Genomic DNA, 21,122 nt, shown 5'->3' with positions numbered 1-21,122 from the left:
ATAGACTGAAAAAGTAAAAAGGGACTTGAAATCAATTTATAAAAATAATTATCAGGCCCTGGCTGGATATCTCAGTTGATTAAGAGCGTCGTTCCAATATGGCAAGATTATGGGTTTGATCCCTGGTCAGGGTACATACCAGAACAACCAATTAATGCATAAATATGTATAAAAAAAAAACCTAATCAATCTCTTTCTCACTCCCTCTCCCTTCCTTCCTCTCTCTCTAAAATCAATCAATTAAAAAAAATTATCATCCCCTTTTATTGAGTGTTTTCTATGCACTAGACACAGTTCTAATTAGGTCACCTGATCTCATTTTAACTTCTCATTTAAAGCAGATACTATTAATTATTCCTATTTTCCAGATAAGGAAACTGAGGCCCCAAGAAGATAAGTATTGTGTCCAGAGTTTAGTCAGTGCTGATACTTGAGAATTATGTACAATGAACTCCCAGAAGAGTCTCCAAAACCACTGTACTTGGAACTCAAAGGCACCTCCTCTAATTCTCTGCATGTTTCTCAAGTAGCAGCAGGCCCCCAGGTGTCATAATGTATGATACACGAACCTCAGTTCCATGCTATTAGGAGAGATCCCAGAGAGCCACTGACCTTGTTCCATTGAGCTTGGGGAAGCCATTCCAGGATATTCTTACAGAATCAATCGCTGACACTGGGAGCCAGAAAACTGCTGAGGAGGTGTCAGCTATTACACAGCAAGACTCTTCAAGCTCACCATTTACTTAAAACCTGTTCAGTCCCAGAACAAGAATTATTCCCTACAAAAACAGGGAAGACCGATAAACTTTGCCTGGCCAGCTAATTCCTATTTCCAAGGCATTCCCTGACCTCCCTACCACAGGAAGACTGAGCAAAACCTAGTGATAAAGTCAGCTTTCCATATACAGGGGGGTGTATGTGTATGGGTGGTATCTCCAACAAAGCCTTCCCCACCTAATAAACACGCACACACCCTCTACACTCACTAGCACCAAGGCCGTCTGTTCCATGCCATATGCACCCAGGCTGTTCAGATGAGTCACTGGTAGGGCTGGACTATGCAGATCGAATGGGCTGAGGGACAGGAAGCCAGAAGGTTGGAGGCGTCAGGCAGGCCCAAGAACTCGCTGGGAGACCAAGGAGAAGGTGTGTGCATGCCACCTCCCTCACAGCCACATGTTTACGGATATGCTGACATTCTACTAAAACCCCAAATGGAGACAACCACCCATCCTTGGACAAGGTTACACTTGCACCTGATATCATAAATTCATTCATAAAATAATTTATCCCACACCCACCACATGCCAGGAACTGGTAGAGACAAGGATAGAGACAGATCCCTGTGCTTTCATGGAGCCTACAATTAGGGGTGGGGATCGGGGGACAGATAATAAATACATGTCAAGTAGGAATAAATGCCATAAAGAAAAATAAAGCAGCCCTACCCAGTGTGTCTCAGTTGGTTGGAGTATCATCCCATACACTGAAAGGTTGCAGATACAATTCCTGATCAGGGCACATACCTAGGTTGCTGGTTTGTTCCCCAGTTGGGGTAGGTATGGGAAGGCAACCAATTGATGTTTCTCTCTCACACTGATGTTCCCCTCTCTCTCTCACACACACAAAATTAATAAGTATGTCCTTGGGTGAGGATTAAAAGAAAAATAAAGCGGAGTAAAGAGCTCGAGAGTGATGAAGAAGGTGCTATTTAAGGACAGAGGCCTCAATGAAAAGGTAAAATGTGAGCAGAGACCTGAAGGGGGAAGGAGCTTTGGGGATACTGGGGCAAGTGTTCTAGACAGAGGAATAGGCAGGGCAAAGGCCCTGAGGGAGGAGCAGCAAGAGACCAGTATAGCTGAAGTATAGCCAGCGGCAGTTGAGATGTCTGAGATAAGATCATACATGGGATTTGGGGGCCTGGTGGTTGGGGTGAGGGCACAGGGATAGCTGACACTGAGCACCACTCCATGGCCAGGGTGTGAATACTTTACGTATACGAGAAAGGTGAGTGGGTACTGCTCCTTTTCCCCATTTCATCAGATGAGGAAACAGGTCCAGAGAGGGAAAGGAACTCATCTGAGACCACACAGCTTGTCTGTACTAGAATGGGATGCCCCATAGCACATGGCACAGAAGTTTGCATTCCACAGGAGCTCAACACTGACTCATTCCTTCTCCAGGGAGAAATATCGTACATTTCCTCCTCACTCCCTCAATACTCCACCTACCCTTTCTTCATAGTTTGGAGCAGACAGATAAATATTTCATGAAAGAGGCAGGAGGGGAAAAAAGGAAGACAAAAAAACCACCAGTCTAGTTCCCGAAAAGAAGCAATATTAACTTTCTCTACTCTACAAGTCACTACCAAACCTAACAAACATGACTCACCTAAAAGATGTCCCGAACATAGCCCTGATCACAAAGTAGGCAGGTGACTGTAAGGGGAACTCTAGGCTCTTGTGGGTCCTGCAGGGTCTTCTCCAGGCAAAGTTCACCTGCTTGAGCTCTGCAAGCTGCCTCGGCCTTGGTGGTGCCTCCCCCAGCCACTTGCATGTTTGGAATGCGGAAACGGGAACCTGTCGTGCCAGCTCTTAACAGCGACTTATTCAACAGCCACAAGAACACGCCAACCACTGGAGTTCCCCAAGAGATGGCTGGCTGGTCTTTGTGAACAGACATGTTACCAGAGAGGACTGTTTTGCCAACGATCCATTTGGGAGAGGGAAATAAAAGGACTCCTTACTCATAAGACACCTGGTCTGAGGCTAGCCTGTTACCTCCACTCCAGGAAATAAGCCACCTGTTCTCTAACCGAGCAAGGGCTGGATCTGTGCCCACAGTATGCCCCCTGCCCTGGGCTTGTGCCTGCCTGCTTCATTCACAATCTCACAATCCAAAGATGGACTTCTTTCCCTGTGCAGAGAGGGAGCTACCTAGAAGAGGCAACAACACAACTTAATGATTAAGCATTGCTGCTGGACTCTCTGGCTAGCTCTGCCAAGAACAACTGAAGGGCTGAGCCTAATAATAACCACCAAAACCCTAGAGCTTCACGGCACAAGGTATTATTCTAAGCACTTCATAGGAATTCTCTCCCCTAGTCCTCAGAGCTGCCCTCTAAGTAGGTGCTATTATAATTTCTATTTTACAGATGAGAAAGTTCTGGAACAGAAAAATCACAGGCCAGAAAAAAATCACACAGCAAGAAGTGGTGAAACAACTGTTGGTTTTTAGTTCTTACCCACTGCACTAGATATCCTCTTAAGAGAGACCAATCCTCTCCCTGGGCCTGTTTCCTTATCTATAATATGGAATGAGTGTGAGGGATCAGTGAAATCTTTATGGTGAACACTTAGCCCCAACCCACAAAAATGCTCAATAACTATCAGCTGCAATTATTAAATGCTGACCTCACATTCAATCAGGTTCAGCTGATACCTTCAAAATGGGGGTAATCATGGTCATGGATTTTTAATTCTGGACTGCTGCTCTGGCCAGTTGTTCAGTGGTCAGAGCATCAGCCCACACACTGAAGGGTTGAGCATTCGATTTCTGGTCTAGGGTACACACCCTGGTTGCAGGTTCGATCCCCGGCCCCAGTTGGGGCACGTGCAGGAGGCAACCAATAGATGTTTCTCTCTCTGATTTTCTCTGTCTCTCTCTCTCTCTCTCTCTCTCTCTCTGTCTCTCTCTCCCTCTTCTCCCTCTTCTCCCTCCCTTCTACTCTTTCTAAAAAGTCAATGGAGCCCAGCCTGGTTGGCTCAGTGGTTGAGCGGCAACCCATGAACCAGGAGGTCACGGTTTGATTCCTGGTCAGGGCATATGCCCAAGTTATGGGCTTGATCCCCAGTGTGGGACTTGCAAGAGGCAGCCAATCAATGGTTTTCTCTCATCATTGATGTTTCTATCTCCTGCTCCCTGACATAAATATATATATATATATATATACATGTATTTATTTGAATGCTGGCATCTAAGACAAAGGCAATTTAATTACTACCTACAACTATGTCAAATCATAAAAAGAGTGTTTTTTGCTTACCATATAATGTGTAGAAATGTTTTCTCTAATTCTTTCCCCATCTCTGACTCCCTTCCCTTTTCTAACCTTCCTTAGGTGTGGGAGTATATGTTGGTGTAAAGCTAAGATATGTGGTTAGCCTCAAAGAAGGGCTGCCCTAAGTTGGTCCTGAGACAAGAAGCAGGCCCTGAGACAAGAATTCCTGTGCAAGAAATGTACTAAAGAAGTGCTCCCATAAAAGAAGCCAAGCAACACAATTACAGGCCAAGTTCCACAGAGCACAACAAGAACACTCTGGAAGAAAAACTGTATCTCTTGGAAACAAGGGAGCCAGGCAGCCATGATCCCATCCCTATCGGTCACTGCATGGTTTCCCTGAGGTGATGGAAACACCAGGCCCTTCCAGGCCTCTGCCTATGCTTGAGACACAGCCAGTCTTCCAAGCAAAGTTGTCCAAGGAAAAGCAGCAGACAGGCCTTCAAACCAATAGTGGGTTGAAGTGGGGGCACAGAGATTGTGAAAGGGAAGCAAGAGGATCTATCTGGGTGGAGTATGACTCTACTTGACTTACAAATTTCAAATAATAGAGAGTTTAAGGAATTAACATGTTAGTTGTTGTTTTTGCCTTTTTTCCTCCCTAGACTATCTCAGAAATCAGGGACCCTCCCTAAGCATATAGGGACACTTCCTTACTGAATCTCCCTGCTTCTATGGAGGAGAAATCCAAGGTGCAGAGCACAGAGAAGTAATGCCTAACATCGGTGGCAAAGAGATTCGAACTCAGGTTTCTCTGGCTCCAGAGCCCAAGCACTCACCACGTTTTACTGGTTCTCCAGTTTCTGTCAGAGTGGGACCAGCAGGAATGCTGACTGGGCTACTGACCTAGAAGCTACTACTCACAGTGTCTAAACACAGGCTTAATCTTCAGTCTGTGGACAAATACATGGTGAGGGTTCATTTCTTTAGCTTCATGATTAGAATAATGGGGAATATGGGACCAAGAGCACATTACACGGAGCAATATCCTCAGGTGAGGATTAAAAAAATAAAATAAATTCTGGACAGCTGAACGGAAACAAATTAAGAATACTGCCACAAAAAATATATATGCATCCTACTTATTTTGAGTCAGACACTAAGACTGAGTGGTAAACAAAAGCCACACAGACCCTGCTCTCAGGTAGCTTACAGTAGTCTGTGAACACACTGGCACAAAACAGTGACAGAATAGCAGACAGAGTGTCTGGATGACATGCTCATTGTGGGCCAGGCACTGCAGTATTCTAAGCCCTTTACCAGCTTTAACGCACTGAATCTTCTCAACAGCCTAACAGGGCAGTACCACTAGCAACTCCACCTTGGAAACAAACATTGCAAGGCTAAGTGGCTTACCTGAGGTCACACAGGGAGCCAAATGGAGCCAGGATTTGCATCCAGGTGATCTGGCTCCAGAGCCCATGCTCCATTCCTGAGTCCCTCTGTAGTCTTACAAGGCAAAAAATAGCTTTACACTGTATCTATAAGTAGTAGCAACAGACATCCACAGGAATGTCAGTCTGTGATATAGATGGTCACTTTCATAGGTTGTTGGGAAGGGAAAGCAGGATTATAAAATATTTAATTATTCAATTAGTAAGTCATTTAGTATGTTAATAAACTGGGTTAAACTCAGAAGAAGTAAAAATTGATAGAAGAAATATCAATAACCTATAATTTGTAGATGACACTATTCTATTGGCAGAAAGTAGCAATGATTTGAAATGACTTCTGATGAAAGTAAAAGAAGAAAGTACCAAAGCAGGACTGCAGTTGATCATCAAGAAGACAAAATATCATGATCAAAGAAGTACACAACTTTAACACAGACAATGAAGACACTGAAATTGTTAAAGATTTTGCTTATCTTGGCTCAGTCATCAATTCAAATGGAGACTGCAGCTAAGAACTCAAGAGAAGGCTGAAACTCGGAAGGGCAGCAATGAAAGAATTAGGAAAGGTCACTAAGAGCAAAGATGTTTCATTACAGACCAAAGTTAAGATCACATACAGCCTTGTATTTCCAATTACTATACATGGATGTGAAAGTTGGACAGGAAGAAAATGATAGGGAAAAAATTGATTCATTTGAAATAGTGTCAGAAGAGAGCTCTACGGATACCCTGGATCACTATCACTAGAAAGATGATGGGTCCTGGAGCAAGTTCAGCCTGAAATGTCACTACAGACAAAAATGACAGAACTGAAGCTGTCCTAACTCAGGCATATCATGAGAATGCAGGGTTCTTTGGAAAAGATAATAAAGCTGGAAAAAAATAGCAACAGCAGGAAAAGAGAAAGATCAAATATGAGATAGATTCACTCATAAAAGAAGCCACAAGCATGAGTCTACAGGAGCTGAGCAGAACTGTGAGGACAGAACTCTGTGAACATCATTCATTCACAGGGTCACCGAGAGTCAGAGCTGACTCAACTGGCACGTAACTCACACAATACAGTTGACTCTTTAACATGGGTTTGAACTGTGTGGGTCTAATTTACATGTGGATTTTTTTTCTCATTCAATACTGTAAATGTATTCTCTCTCCCTTATAATTTTCTTAAGTTTCTTTCCTCTAGTTTATTTTATTGTAAGTATATAGTATATAATACATATCATATACAAATATGTGTTAACCAACTGTTATCAATAAGGTCAACAGTAGGCTATTAGTAAAATTTGGGGGGCAGTCAAAAGTTATACACAGATTTTTGACTGGGGGTAGAGGGAGCGGTGTTCTAACCCTTAGTTGTTCAACTGTATGTTAATAGCAGAGGCCACATTCTTGAGCACTTCCCATGTGCCAGCTACCAGAGGTAAACACTTAACCTTTATCTTCCCCTTCATCTATACAACCATCCAATGAGGCAGTCCTCAGAGGGGAAAGCTGAACCTCTGAGAGAAACACCTTGCACAGGAATTGGTCAGGAGCAGAGAGGGGAGTGAGATCCAGGTGTTTCTGAACAGAGTGAATACTCTCAAACACCACGCACACTGCCCCTCACACTGCTGCCTCGTCACTCAGTTTGGGATTACCTGAATTTTCAGACAAAAGATTGATGAGATTGGAGAGCAAAAAAGCTATATCCTGATTCAGGTAATTACAAAACAAAGTTGATAAGTATTATGACACAAAAGTGGATGGGTATTATGTTCCCACTTTCTTTCACTAATTCTGCAGCAGATCCAGTTGTTTGCCTACCCAATACCCATCCCCCTCTTCCAGTTCTTTTCCAAATAGTACTGTGATTTTATTCCTGTAGCCACTCTCCTCCCAGCAGTCATGAGCTTCTGGTGAGGACAGTTCCATCCCCAGCCACAAAGGAAATCCTGAATGGTCCTTGCCTATGATTTGCCCAGGCATGGTCATGCGTCACAATGCTGGCTAGTGAGCTATAAGGAGAATATAGGAGGCAGAACACCTAGGAAGAGATATATAGTGAGTGAGAGATGCCCTCTTTCTGCTACTGGATTTGACGACTGGAGCTGTGGCAGTCATTTTATGGTCATGAGAGGAGTCTGAGGACACAGGCACAGGAGACACATGAAGGATGGCAGAGCGGTATAACAGAGAGAGCTTGCCTACAGGCACTGTGAAACTTAGTCAACCCTGGTGCTACCTACCTATAAGCTTCTTTGTTATATGAGTTCATAAATCTTATTTCAGACAAATTTCAGCTGGGGTTTCCTATTAGAGTAGATCAGTGGTTCTCTGAGAATTGTTCCCAGGCCCAAGAGTACCATTATCACCTAGAAAGTTGTTAGAAATACAAATTCTTAAGCCAGATCTACTGAATCAGAAACTGGGTGAAGCCTGGCATTATGTGTTTTAAAAAGCCATTCAGGGGATTCTATGAGCTCAGGTTTGAGAACCACTGCAGAAGCACACAGAGATGAAGAGTTCAGAGTGAGGCCTCCGGAGTCAGGCTCCTTAGATCCAAATCATGTCACCACCATTTTCTTGTTGTGTGACATTGGGCAAGTTATTTAAATTTAGTTGTCTCATCTGAAAAAGAGGATTAATAAGCCCAGCCAGTGTGCCTCAGTGGTTGAGCAACGACCTATGAACCAGAAGGTTATGGTTTCATTCCCAGTCAGGACATGCCCGGGTTGCAGGTTTTCATCCCCACAGGGGGGCATGCAGAAGGCAGCCAATCAATGATTTTCTCTCATCACTGACGTTTCTATTTCTCTCTCCCTCTCCCTTCCTCTCTGAAGTCAATAAAAATACTTATTTTTTTTTAAAAAAAAAAAGTGGGGAATGCCCTAGCCCAGCCGTGGGCAAACTACGGCCCGCAGGCCAGATCCGGCCCGTTTGAAATGAATAAAACTAAAAAAAAAAAAAGACCGTACCCTTTTATGTAATGATGTTTACTTTGAATTTATATTAGTTCACACAAACACTCCATCCATGCTTTTGTTCCGGCCCTCCGGTCCAGTTTAAGAACCCATTGTGGCCCTCGAGTCAAAAAGTTTGCCCACCCCTGCCCTAGCCAGTTTGACTCAGTGGATAGAGCGTTGGCCTGCGACTGAAGGGTCCCGCGTTTAATTCTGGTCAAGGGCACATGCCTGGGTTGCAGGCTTGATCCCCAGTAGGGGGGCATACAGGAGGCAGCTAGTCAATGATTCTCACCATTGATGTTTCTATCTCCCTCTCCCTTCCTCTCTGAAATAAATAAAAATATTTTTTTTTAAATGGGGGTAATAAGACTGCTTATCTTATAGGGTTATGGAGAAGCTTAATTGAGTCACTTCGTGGTAAGCCCTAGCGAAGTGCTAGCATATAGCAGATGTTATATAAATCACTTATGTATTGTTATTACTATTGTTTGCACCCAAAGGCATACCAACTGACACAACTTTCTGACTGAGTATGCGGAAAGCTGCATCCATAACTCCTTGAGGTTTATTTTGCGCCCCTTGGACCCAGCCCAGTGCTCTGGGTTTCCAGAGACATATGCCTTCCTGGTCAGCATAAGGGTGTGACACATATGAGGTGCTAAAGGTCTTTCTCCCAAGTCTAGATCATCACTCCTCAGACTTCCTCCCACAGCTTGAGCTTCCACGGGCCAGCAGGTACTCCCATGGACACTCCAGGCTGGGCACTTTTCTGGCTACTTTAGCTAGTTACTGATCTGCAATGCTCACAAGTTCTGCCTGAACCAAGAGAGCACCCCTGTCACACAGGTCATTCTGAATGTCGGCAAGAGTCCAAGGGTACTCTTCCCTCTGGAAGTTATCTGAGATTTCAAAACTGGTGGTACCAAGATGCAGAAAGACAAAGAATGACTAATGCCACCCATAGGTAAGGTCCCAGTAGGAAGCAGCAGCCTCTTGTCAGGCTTAACAGCAACACTAGGTTCATGAGGCCTTAGGTGGGGCACTGGTGTCACTGACACTGTTGAGCCAGTCACCGAAAGATAAGTGTAGGATGCAGAAAGGGGAGGATGTCCCCAACTCTGGCCACCAACCCTTGGGGCAAGAAAGGATTGGCAAGCTTCCTTGGGCTCCCAAAAGGGAGTTATTAGGCTGAACCTCATAAAATTACCAACATTTAACCATTTTTGACCCACAAAAAGGTAATTTTACATGGTTTAACTAACATAAGCCAGGAAATTCACTCAAATAATGTAATGTCAAAGAACTGGTCACCAGTAAGAAACTGGGATAGTGGTGTCTCTGGGGAAGGGAACTGGGTGCCTTATTTTTGTTCCTTTGGTTCCATGTATCTGTGGTCACTATTCAAAATTTAACAAATTAATCAACCCCACAATATCTTCCTATTTCTATCAGAGGAAAAAACAAACCTATACTGAATCCTACGTCATCTGCAAAGCTGTCACGTCTCTGTCCCCATCCCCTCCTACTCTCTCCTCCTTTACTTTGCTCTAGTGGCACAGTCCTCCTTGTAAGCTCCTATTTCTTACCAGGCCCATGGTCTTAGGGCCTTTGCACTGGCTCCTCCCTCTGCCTAGACACCCTTGCTGCTTAGTCTCACCTCCCTCAGGCCTATCTGTACTCAGGTCACCTTCCCAGGGAGGCCAGGGATGGCCTAAAATGTTAACACCCTCCACCTCAATATCTCATATCTCCTTTCCCTACTTCATTTCTTCCACTTAGTACTTATAACCACCTAACACAGCATACATCTTATCTTGTGTACTGTCTGAATCCCCCACTTAAATGAGAGTTCCATTCAAAGAAGCATTGTATGCCTTGCTCACTGCTATAGCCCTAGTACCTAGAAGAGTGCTCAGCTCAGTGGATACCTGTTGAATAAGTTTAAAAATCAGATGCAATGTCAGTATTCGGAGTTTGCTAACCTCAGATCCAACACATGCGCTCCAAAGTGGAAACTCTGAAAAAAAATTCAAGCTGCTGAAACAGGTGACAGTGCTCCTAACATTCTCTCCACTCTGGGCTCACCTCAAGGCCCTTGAAAGAAAAAAGGACAGAACTGAACAGGGTGCCAGGGGCAAAGTCTTGGAGAAGGCCAGAGGGTCTACAGGATTTCCCCTGCTTTCCTCCCCACACACCAAGAACGTGATGTACAGAAGCAGGGGTGGAGCTACTGCTACCATTAACCATTTCTACCTACTTGGCAAAAAACAATATGCAGAAACCCCCAAAGGTGCACTCTTTTCCTGCCACTTCCACACAAGGGTCTCTGCCACACATTTATTTGCTGTTAATTTACAGACCCCAAAAGAACAAATGCAATAGGAGTCTTTAGTCGATGTGAAGGGGTGTGTGTGTGTATTTGTTGTAAAGAAGTTATAATTGCTGGCTTGATGTGAAATTATCATCAAGTCCAAGGCACAAGCTGCATCTTGCCCCTTTCCTTCTGCTGTCAAGTGTCAGAAGGAAAGGGGCCACTTTCCCTGCCTCTCACTGCAGTGTTGGAGGCAAATCAAAAGCTGGTTTCTGGTTCTGTTGTGGGGCCTTAACAAAGCCCCATCAGTGGAAGGGTCTGTGCATGTCTGTCCTGAGGGGAGGATGGAAGAGGATATGAGGATCTTGTTGGAACTTGTCCTTGAAAAAAAATGTAGGAGGGGCCCCATGGTCAGGTGCTGGAGGGAAAGAGATCTTCCGGAAGAGGCTCTCAGCAAACGGACTCAGAGGGCCAATGCCACCGTGGCCGTTACTCAGAGCAGTGGGGAAGCACGTGGCCAATGGAGCCTCGCAGATGTCCTCAATATTATCAGATGCTACTTTACCAAAGTGTTTCTGAAGCCTTGGGCCAAGTATTGACTTGTTTCACGAAGAAGAAAAAAACACATTGTTTTTTGTTTGTTTGTGATTTTTAAAAACATATTTTTATTGATTTCAGAGAGGAAAGGAGAGGGAAAGAGATAGAAACATCAATGATGGAGAATCATTGATTGGCTGCCTCCTGTACACCCCACACTGCGGATCAAGCCCACAACCCGGAAATGTGCCCTAACCAAAAATCAAACCCTGACCTCCTGGTTCATAGGTCAACGCCCAATCACTGAGCCACACTGGCTGGGCCACACTGTTTTTGTTGTACAAATAGACTGAGCAGAGGCAGTGAACTCCCTCACCATACACTTGGGATTGAAACATACAAATGCTGAGTGAAATTTGTGGTACTTGTTTCTAATTTTTCATGATAAGCCATTCAAACACACAAAGGGGAAAGGAAGAGTATAATAAACCTCTACTGGCCATATTTAAGTTACCAACTTATGGCCAATCTTACTTCCTCTTTATTTAACTGTACACTGTCCCCTCCACTCCTTGCCTATCCATATTATTTTGAGCAAATCCCAGACATCTTAACAGTTCATAGGTATTTCAGAGGTATGTCTTAAAAGATAAGGTTGTTTTTCTTAAGGAGAACCACAGCATCATTATCATATCTAAAAAATTAACAAGAATTCCTTCATAATATCAAATATCCAGTTCATTTTGATTATTTTAAAGAAAGGGGGAAGTGCAGATTCCTGAATCATAAAAAAAGCTGGTGCCCAGAGTGGTGCTAGTCAGTATGGTCCTGCTTGCCTACCCTATTCGTCCATACGTCCATCCATGGAGAGACTGCAGACTCTGGAGCCATTGGCTTGCATTTGAATTCTGGCTTAGACACTCACAACCATTGTGACATGCACTGAGTCTCAGGACTTCAGTATCCTTAAATGGGAAATGGGAATAATAACAGTATCTACCCCATGGAGTAGTTATTAAGATTAAAAGAGATATTATACAAAAAGCAGGTATAGAAGTGCCTTGTACACACCAAGAGCTCAGTGAATGCTAGTTAGTATCATTAATTCAGCCAACAGACACTTACCAAGCATCTTTTACATGCCAAGTGAAAGGGCGAGGGCTACGCCCTCCATCTTGCCCCAGGGTAAGGGCTACGCCCTCCATCTTGCCCCAGGGTAAGTGCTCCATCTTACCTTGGCCATGTGCTTGGCAAGGAGCTTCTTCCCGGAAGTCTAAGCCTCTGCTAGCCACACCCAGGAACAAGACACCGACTTGCGCCTGGCCAATCGGCAAGGCCACAGCCCTTTCTCCTCCCCTTACTCCAACCCCCTATAAAACCCCTCTCCACACAGTGTTCTCGCTCTCTCCGCTTCCTGTCGCTGCGTCGGCAAAGTGGGGGAGCCGAGCTAGCTGGAATAAAGACTCTTATGCTTTTGCATCGGACTGGCTGGCTCCCTGATATGGTTTCTTGGGGATCCTGAAATCTGGGCATAACACCAAGTATTGTCCAACAGTAGGAGATAGAGTGGTAAGAAGGTTAAAAACCTTGTGAATCACAACCCGTGGACAGGGATTGGCACTAGGTCACCACCTGGGGACATAAACAGACTCAGAATCTTCCAGCACCTGCCTTGTTTGGGGAGAAGGCTCAGATTCATCCTGCCTCTGAGATGGGGAACCCTGAGCCAAGAAAGTAACTAAAAGTCTAGAACTATGACTCCCATAGAGTTGACAGAGGAAAATACTGTGTCATCCCTCTCCCCATGTCCCCACCCAGCAATGCCTCGTTGGATCAAAGCAAAGGCAAGATTCATAAGCAGAGTAAGCCCTGCTATTGCTGAGCTCACAGGAAGATGCCACTCAGCTTCCACAGGAGGCTACAGCTGTGAGAGACAGAGTCAGCAGACAAAAAGAGAAAATAGGCTTCACACCCAAAGAAGCCATTTAGAAATAAGCTTTCAATAGGCTGGTCTCCCTCATTCTTGCTGCCCACCCTCCTCCCAGTCCCCCAAAACTATACTCTGTCCTGGGAAGTAAGACCTATTTCAAACAAAACCTAGAGCTCAACTTAAGGAGTGACCCTAGCAGTTGCTCAAGTCTAAACCAGCACCAACATAGACTCGAGGATTGATGTTAACAAACTCTGGGAATTCATTTTGTGCTGTGAGTCCTTCCTATGGTTTTCATTGCACAAAACACAAACCCCATCCTCCACAAACACCATCTAGTGCAGCGGTTCTCAACTTGTGGGTCTCGACCCCTTTGGCGGTCGAACGACCCTTTCACAGGGGTCACCTAAGACCATCGGAAAACACATATATAATTACATATTGTTTTTGTGATTAATCACTATGCTTTAATTATGTTCAATTTGTAACAATGAAAATACATCCTGCCCTAGCCGGTTTGGCTCAGTGGATAGAGCGTCGGCCTATGAACTGAAAGGTCCCAGGTTCAATTCCGGTCAAGGGCACATACCTGTGTTGTGGGCTCGATCCCCAGTAGGGGGCGTGCAGGAGGCAGCCAATCAATGATTCTCTCTCATCATTGATGTTTCTATCTATCTCTCCCTCTCCCTTCCTCTCTGAAATCAATAAAAATATAAAAAGAAAATACATCCTGCATATCAGATATTTACATTACGATTCATAACAGTAGCAAAATTACAGTTATGAAGTAGCAACGAAAATAATTTTATGGTTGGGGGTCACCACAACATGAGGAACTGTATTAAAGGGTCGCGGCATTAGGAAGGTTGTTGCAACACATACAACAGTATGGTCTCTGGACCGGAGTTCAAATTCTGCCTAACCCTGAGCAAGGGACTCCTCATCACCATACCTCAATTTCCCTATCTGTACAATATCTGCCACCTCAGAACACAGCACACTCCCCAAGCACTAAGAACAGTGCCAGGCCTGTAAGGCACCTCTGGTGGGCAGCAGCTGTGAGGTTAGCTATATCTGCCTACAATAAATATGCTTTTCATCACTCATCTGCCCTTACTCACCAATATAAAACAGGGATGACATATTTGATTTATCATTGTGAACTACCACCCTTGATTTATGTGTGTCTCTCTCACTCCCTAAGCCCACACTGTCCAATACATGAGCAACTGAAATGTGGCCAGGGAGAAAGGAAATGTACTGAAAGTGTAAAGTGCAGTATGTTTTGAAGACTTCATATGGAAAAAAAGAATGTAAAGTATATCAATAATCTTTACATTGATTACATGTTGAAATGATAACCTTTTAAACTAAATAAAATACATCATTAAAATTAATTTCCTGTTTCTTTTGACTTTTTAAAAACGTGACCACTATAAAATTTTAAATTATGTCTGCTTCAGTGGCTAGCACTGTATTTCTAGTGGACAGCATTCCCACAATCCCTACCAGTGTCTTCTTATTCACCTTCATACTGTCAGTGTCCAGCATGGTGCCTGGCACACAGGCTAGGTAGAAAAAAATGCTTCCTACACAGCTGGATGAAAGAGGCTCTTCGTACTTATATCCTGGTCTTAAAAGTACCTGCTGCTTCACATCTAACCAGGCCTGCTCCATTCAAAATATTTAACAACCTCTAAGACCCAGGATATACCAAATCAAAAGGGACCCAGTCATGGTGGCTGAAGCAAGGTCCTGGGCCACACTACCACTTGAGTTGCTGGCTCAGAACTTTCAAACACTCTTTCCCCTGCCAGCCCAAGTCACCTTGCAAATCTCACCCAAATGGAGCATTTACCTTATTAACTCTCCTTTGACACCTACCCTGTTTCCTGTTAACCGATGTCTAGTGCAGTAGCCAAGCAATCAACCTTGTTTTGAGGATAGGCTCTGCTGCAGGCCTTCAGTTTTGAAGCAACCAAACATTCCAACAGAAATTGACCCCACTGTGTCTTATTGTCAGAGGAAACAACGCTCAAACCATTCCTGCTGCCACAAGTTAGGTACTAGATATAGCCTACAGGTGTCAAACAACATGTAAAGGAAATGCTCCTTCCACATCCTAAACTTGTCTCAGCCTATTGGAGAGGGCCTGGGAAGAGAGGGATTAGGCATGAGTGTGAAGGAGTCTGGAGTCAGCTTCCTCACTTGTAAAGCAAGATCCATATACTTACCTACTTCATTGACTCCTGAGAACTAACTGAGGAAAAGCGTGAATGCTTAGAAAAATGACTACTACAGAGTATGCATTAGGTAACGTTAGATGCTTTTATTATCATTATTTTACAAAATTATAGTAGTATGAACTTGAAAAACAGGAATTTGCTCTTCTCCAGCCACAGTAACACTGTTTTTGCAGCAAACTCATTTCTCTCTCTCTGCCTTTGCACTTGTTGCTCCCTCTGCCTGAAACGTTCTGCTTCCAGCTCTTGGTTCATTCCAGTCTCTCAGCTCATGTGCCTTCCCTGACCATCCAAGCTGAAGTAACCATCCCTTCCTCACCACCAGCTCTGCCCCATCATCCATGCTCTAGACCAGTGATGGCGAACCTATGACATGCGTGTCAGAGGTGACACGAGAACTCATTTTTTTGGTTGATTTTTCTTTGTTAAATGGCATTTAAATATATAAAATAAACATCAAAAATATGTCTTTGTTTTACTATGGTTGCAAATACCAAAAAATTTCTATATGTGACACAGCACCAGAGTTAAGTTAGGGTTTTTCAAAATGCTGACACGCCGAGCTCAAAAGGTTCGCCATCACTGCTCTAGACCCTCCCCCTCTCATTTCACCCACTATACTTAAAACCATCTGAAATTACCTTATTTTGTCTCCCTCGCTAGAATATAAACCCTAGGAGAGCAAAGAGTTTGTCTGTCTTGTTCCCTGACTAGGGTTTATGCTTTTAACCACTATGCTACACTGCCTATGTACCAGGATGCTCAATGGATGTGTTTATGAAAGTAAAATCCCCCAAACAACCTAAATGTCCAGCAATAGAAGAAGGGTGGAATAAAGCATGGTCTCTCCATGGTGAGAAGAACGTGAGTCTAGCAGTTAAAAGAATGAGTCGGGCCTGTGTGTAACCCGACTAAGGGAGATGCCCTGTCAGTAATCGAAAAACTCAAGTTACAAATATATGTGACTTGACCCCACCCTCCTTTTTGGGAGTGAGAGGGAGAAGAAGCAGACAATCAATAATGCACATATACATCCCTTTAAGCACAGAATAAGGAGAGCGAATCCACCCAAATCCCCAAGGGCAGAGTGCATATCCATTTTGTTCACTACTAAATCTCCAAACCCAAACAATAAACACTTAATAAATACTTGCTGTTGGAATGAATGGCTATCCCTGGAGGAGGGAAATTAGAGTGGAGGGTGGCACCCATTATTTTCCTTATACATCTCTGTATTGTTTGACATAGTATTACAATGAGCATGTATTTCTTTGCATAACTTTTTAAAAGTCAAATTCTACCCATTCTCACACACATAAATTAAGGCCATGAGCAGGGCAGTCCTAAGAAACAGGAGCAATATCAGTCTTATGGAAAGCTAAAAATAAACCACTTTACCTTAAAGGAAATGACTGTTTAATTCTTTTATTAAAACACAAACACATATCCTAGCTGGTTTGGCTCAGTGGATAGAGAGCATCGACCTGCGACTACAGGGTCCTGGGTTTGATTCCAGTGAAGGGCATGTACCTCGGTTGCAGGCTCAATCTGATCTCCAACCCTGGTTGGGGCTCATGTAGGAGTCAACCAATCAATCTGTCTCTCTCACATCAATGTTTCCCTCTCTCTCTCTGTCTCTCCCCCTCCCTTCCACTCTCTCTAAAAAAATCAATGGAAAAATATGCTGAGGTGAGGATTAACAACAAAAAAGAACAAACCAAATAAATAAGAAAATAAAATGATTTGGCAAATTTTAAAAAAATTAATTCAGATTTTGTGAGTTAAACACATAACAAGGTTAAGCTGTTATCATAACCTGGGTCATTTTTTAAACCTCTGAAATATATCAGCAAAATCTGCTTTACAGAAAAAGGGCACCAATTACTGCACTTCTAAATTCCATTTTTTTACTTACCTAACAACTGCAATGTCTGAAAAACAAGCTCACATTTAAATCTTAGACCAGTCCACAAATTGCTAAAAAACCATGTGTTGTCCCTAATAATTAAGAACAAACATTTTTTAAATGTCACTGCTTTATTTCCTCAGATTAAAAAACATTTAGGTAAATTTGATGGCCATTACAAATTTAATTGAAACCACGGGTTCCCAATAATGGGTTTCTGACAACAGGCTCAACCTAAATGAGCATCTAATAAATTCCCTTCCCAGTCTGTTTCCAGTGTGCTGCCTCCTGAAATGCTAAGTAGGGCCACCTTCCCATACAGAATATTCTAACTTGCTGACAAGGTATGACTTTTTAGAAAGAAATGAACAATTCAGACAAGCTTTGTCAGGCTAAAACTGTAGAAGTGGGTCCCCTGAAAGCAAAGCCTTGACACCACACCTGTTGCCATTGCAGTCTGGCCAAATCTGTATTGTCTTCTCTGTTCCTCACTAATACAATGTTGCACATACATTAATCCTTGGCAACTTCAAAGAAACAACTCAACCTAATCGGAAAAGGCCACCAGTGGCTCAGGAGGACTTTCAGTGTCCATGAGATGGGAAACCAAGGTTCGCCAAAGAAATGATGTTTCCTGGAAATGGCAGCTCAATCCTTCTTGCCAATCAATTAGACCTGGGAAGGCTGGGAGAGAAGAGCAACTTCCAAGTTTCTGGCTTGGGCAATTGGGTCAATGTTGGCCCATTTGCCAAGATGGTGACTACTGGTTCTGGGAGAAGAGGTTTAGACTGAACATGTTGAGTTCATAGTACCCAAGGGACAAGTCACCAGGGGACATCAAGGAAGCACAGGTATCAAGGAGCTCAGTGGGCTAGTATAATTTTGAAACAAAGTGCTGACAGAACTGGGATGGTCATAAAACACTGGAATGAATGTGCTGACTTGGGGGAAAGAGTGTATGAATGAGCAGGAGGCTGTTGATAGCAGGTCAGCACCATCTCTTCTCAGGTCCTTATACTGCAGTATGTTCCACAATTTAACCTTTAGTGAACAAAAATGGGGGAGAGGGGGGCAATAACCTTGTTTCTGTTCTGCCCAATGAGGCAGCAGCAAAGGTCTATCAAGAAAAACAAGATAGCCCTAACCAGTTTGTCTCAGTGGATAGAGCCTCGGCCTGCGGACTGAAGGGTCCCAGGTTCAATTCAGGTCAAGAGCAGGTACCTTGGTTGTGGGCACATACCCAGTAGGGGGTGTGCAGGAGGCATCTGATCGATGTTTCTCTCTCATCGATGTTTCTAACTCTCTATCCCCTTCCCTTCCTCTCTGTAAAAAATCAATAAAATGTATGTTTTAAAAAGAAAAAGAAAAACAAGATACATTCAGTGCTTACTATGCACCTGGCCCGGTGCTTAACACTAAACATTAATTATCTCCTGAGATCATCAAAACAAGCCTGGCTCAAAAGTCCTATGACTGCCACTTCACAGATGGGATACTGAGGCTGGAAGTGAATGTGGGGAGGAGCTCAGGGCTGTCATGTCACAGCCCACAGTCAGGCAGCCTCTGGACCAGATGGAGAACACTGAAGAAAAACAATTATTCTACATAAGAGCTGTTACTTAGTGAGAGAATACAACCTCAGCAAATCCTTACAACCCTCTGAGGCTGATATAACAAATGAGGAACATGAGGCTGCAGGAAAGGAAGTAAACTAGACCAGTTGTGAATCTATCCCAATGGGGAGACCAAGGCTATAGCCAGAGCCCAAACCTCAAAGTGTCTCTGGGGCACTGGAAAAACGCTGAATAAAAGGGACCATTTAGTGAACGCTATGTGCCAGGTGCTGCTCTACGTACTTTACACATGGTATTCACATTGCATCCTCAAAACAACTTTATGAGGTGACTATTAAAATCCCCATTTTATAGATCGGAAAACCAAGGCACACATTGGTGGAGTCAGTTCACAAGGTCGCACTGCTGGTAAATGGAAGAGCCTAAATGTGGTCTCTCTGCCTCCCAAACCAAAGCTCTTAACAAAATAATTTCAGCCAACTCTGCATTGACTGCTAACTATGGACTCCGCTTTTCACACGCACACCCTCAACTAATCCTATGCGGTTGCTAACACCTTCACCCCATTTCTTCGGAGCTAACAATAGCGCAAACACGTAATAAGTGCACTCTGTGTGCCAAACGCTTTACTCGCCAGATCTCAACATCTCAAAAGAATTCCCAGCGAAGGGCAGATCCTCTTCTCCCCCCATTTTACCGAAAGGGGAAACTGGGGTTCGGCACGGTTTCCCTAGATCGCAGCTCCGGGGAGTGGCAGAGTCAGGACGCGAACCCACTGCACCCCGACTCCCACTTCATGCTCTTCCGCACAGCGCCGGGTAGCACGTCTAGAAAGTTGAGCCATGCGGATACGAGCCCTTCCAGGTCCGGAGGACGCGAGTCCTAGCGCCGCCGCCCCAAAAACTGGTGCCCACACCCGGCCGGCCGCCAGCCCTCAGAGCACTCCGGCTCGCGCTCCAATAGACACCGATTCCCCGCCATCCTTAAGTGAGGCCGCCCCTACTCCTAGAGCCACGTACCTGGGCGTCCGGCTGGGCCCCACGACGCCAGCGTCCGGCCCCGCACCGTCCGCTAGAGACGCCGCCAGCTTCGGTGGCCCGAGTGACTTCCAGGCTGCCCACTTCCAAGCCGCTTCGCGCGGAGCCACCTGGGAACTGTAGTTTCGCCCTAGGCGGCAGCAAACTGAAAAACGCCTGGCGCGCAGGTGCCGCGGGAGCGTAGGCGCAGCACCGCGTCGCCTTCTGGGAATGGTAGTCCACCTGTCGCCTCCCCGCCGCTCCAACCTTCAGAGCACTTCCGCAGCCCCTAGCGGAGTGAGGGACAGAGGCATATCTTCTGCAGATTCCAACACGGCTGCCACGCTCCTCACTTCGCGAGGGAGGTTTTTCTCTTTCTTCCAGCCCCGTCCGCCTCCTTCCTTTCGGCGAACCTTCTCCCTCCCTCTCCGCTAGGCGCGAGGTACTTACGCCGAGGACGCGTGCCTGGGGAAAGGCGGGGACAGCACAGCGCTAGACTCCCAAAGGAGTGGAGCGGCGGCGAAGGACATCTGTGCGTGTTCGCCGGCCAACTCCGGTCTAAATTACCGCGGGCCCCGCGGGAAGGACTTTTTTTGCCTTTCGAGAGCGAGTGCGCGCGCGCGCGGTATCTCGCGCCGGGCTTTTTACTGACGGCTGCGGGCCAGTGCGCAAGCGTGCTCACTCCCCTCACGGGGTCAGTTTGCCGGGCGCGAGGTGGGAAGGCCAACCGCTGTGTCCACCCTTGTCCTCCCAAGGCATTCCCCAAGGTCGGTCCTCAGGCGCTCCTTCTACGTCTGGTCCTTCACCTAGGAGCTACTAGGTGTGCGGCTTCACACGCCATAGCCGTCCCTTCTTACGAGCCCTGTCGCAGGTAATAGGCGCGTCCCGAACTTGAAGAGGCAGACACTGCCTCCTCCCCGGCCACCCGGAGGGCCGGGACGCCCGAACGTGTAGAGAGGGACTCAAGTGTGGTCGCCTTTCCCCCGTTTAGGCAGCTCCAGAGCTTTGCCTTCGAGGGGAGCCTCAGGAACACCACCCAGAGGTCTGCCCGGAGGCCTTGTTATCTACCGTCCATTTGTTGAAAATACATTCTGAGGGAGACTAGTATTTGTTGAGTACCTATGGCCTGTGAAATTTCCTCCAAATTTAGTACACTTGCTCACGTAATCAATAGCTGGACCCTTTAAAAAAGGGGGGGGGGGG

At 45.1% G+C, this 21,122-nt stretch overlaps 2 protein-coding genes across 2 annotated transcripts in view; one reads left to right on the top strand and one right to left on the bottom strand.

Moving 5' to 3' along the window:
* The window catches only part of SIPA1L3 (signal-induced proliferation-associated 1 like 3), a 305,840-nt gene extending 285,802 nt beyond the window's left edge, over positions 1-20,038 (bottom strand). The window contains exon 1 of the mRNA XM_014544696.1: positions 19,923-20,038. The gene's annotated coding sequence lies outside the window, so the exon portion shown is untranslated. The remainder of the gene's footprint in view (positions 1-19,922) is intronic.
* Positions 20,039-20,592: 554 nt separating this feature from the next.
* Positions 20,593-21,122, top strand: part of WDR87 (WD repeat domain 87) — a 35,451-nt gene continuing 34,921 nt past the window's right edge. Inside the window, exon 1 of the mRNA XM_014544697.1 lies at positions 20,593-20,790. The gene's annotated coding sequence lies outside the window, so the exon portion shown is untranslated. The remainder of the gene's footprint in view (positions 20,791-21,122) is intronic.

This window comes from Myotis brandtii, unplaced genomic scaffold (genome assembly GCF_000412655.1).
Source record: "Myotis brandtii unplaced genomic scaffold, ASM41265v1 scaffold379, whole genome shotgun sequence".
In the NCBI taxonomy this organism is placed as follows: Eukaryota; Metazoa; Chordata; class Mammalia; order Chiroptera; family Vespertilionidae; genus Myotis; species Myotis brandtii.
This window is presented reverse-complemented; position numbering and strand designations above follow the sequence as displayed.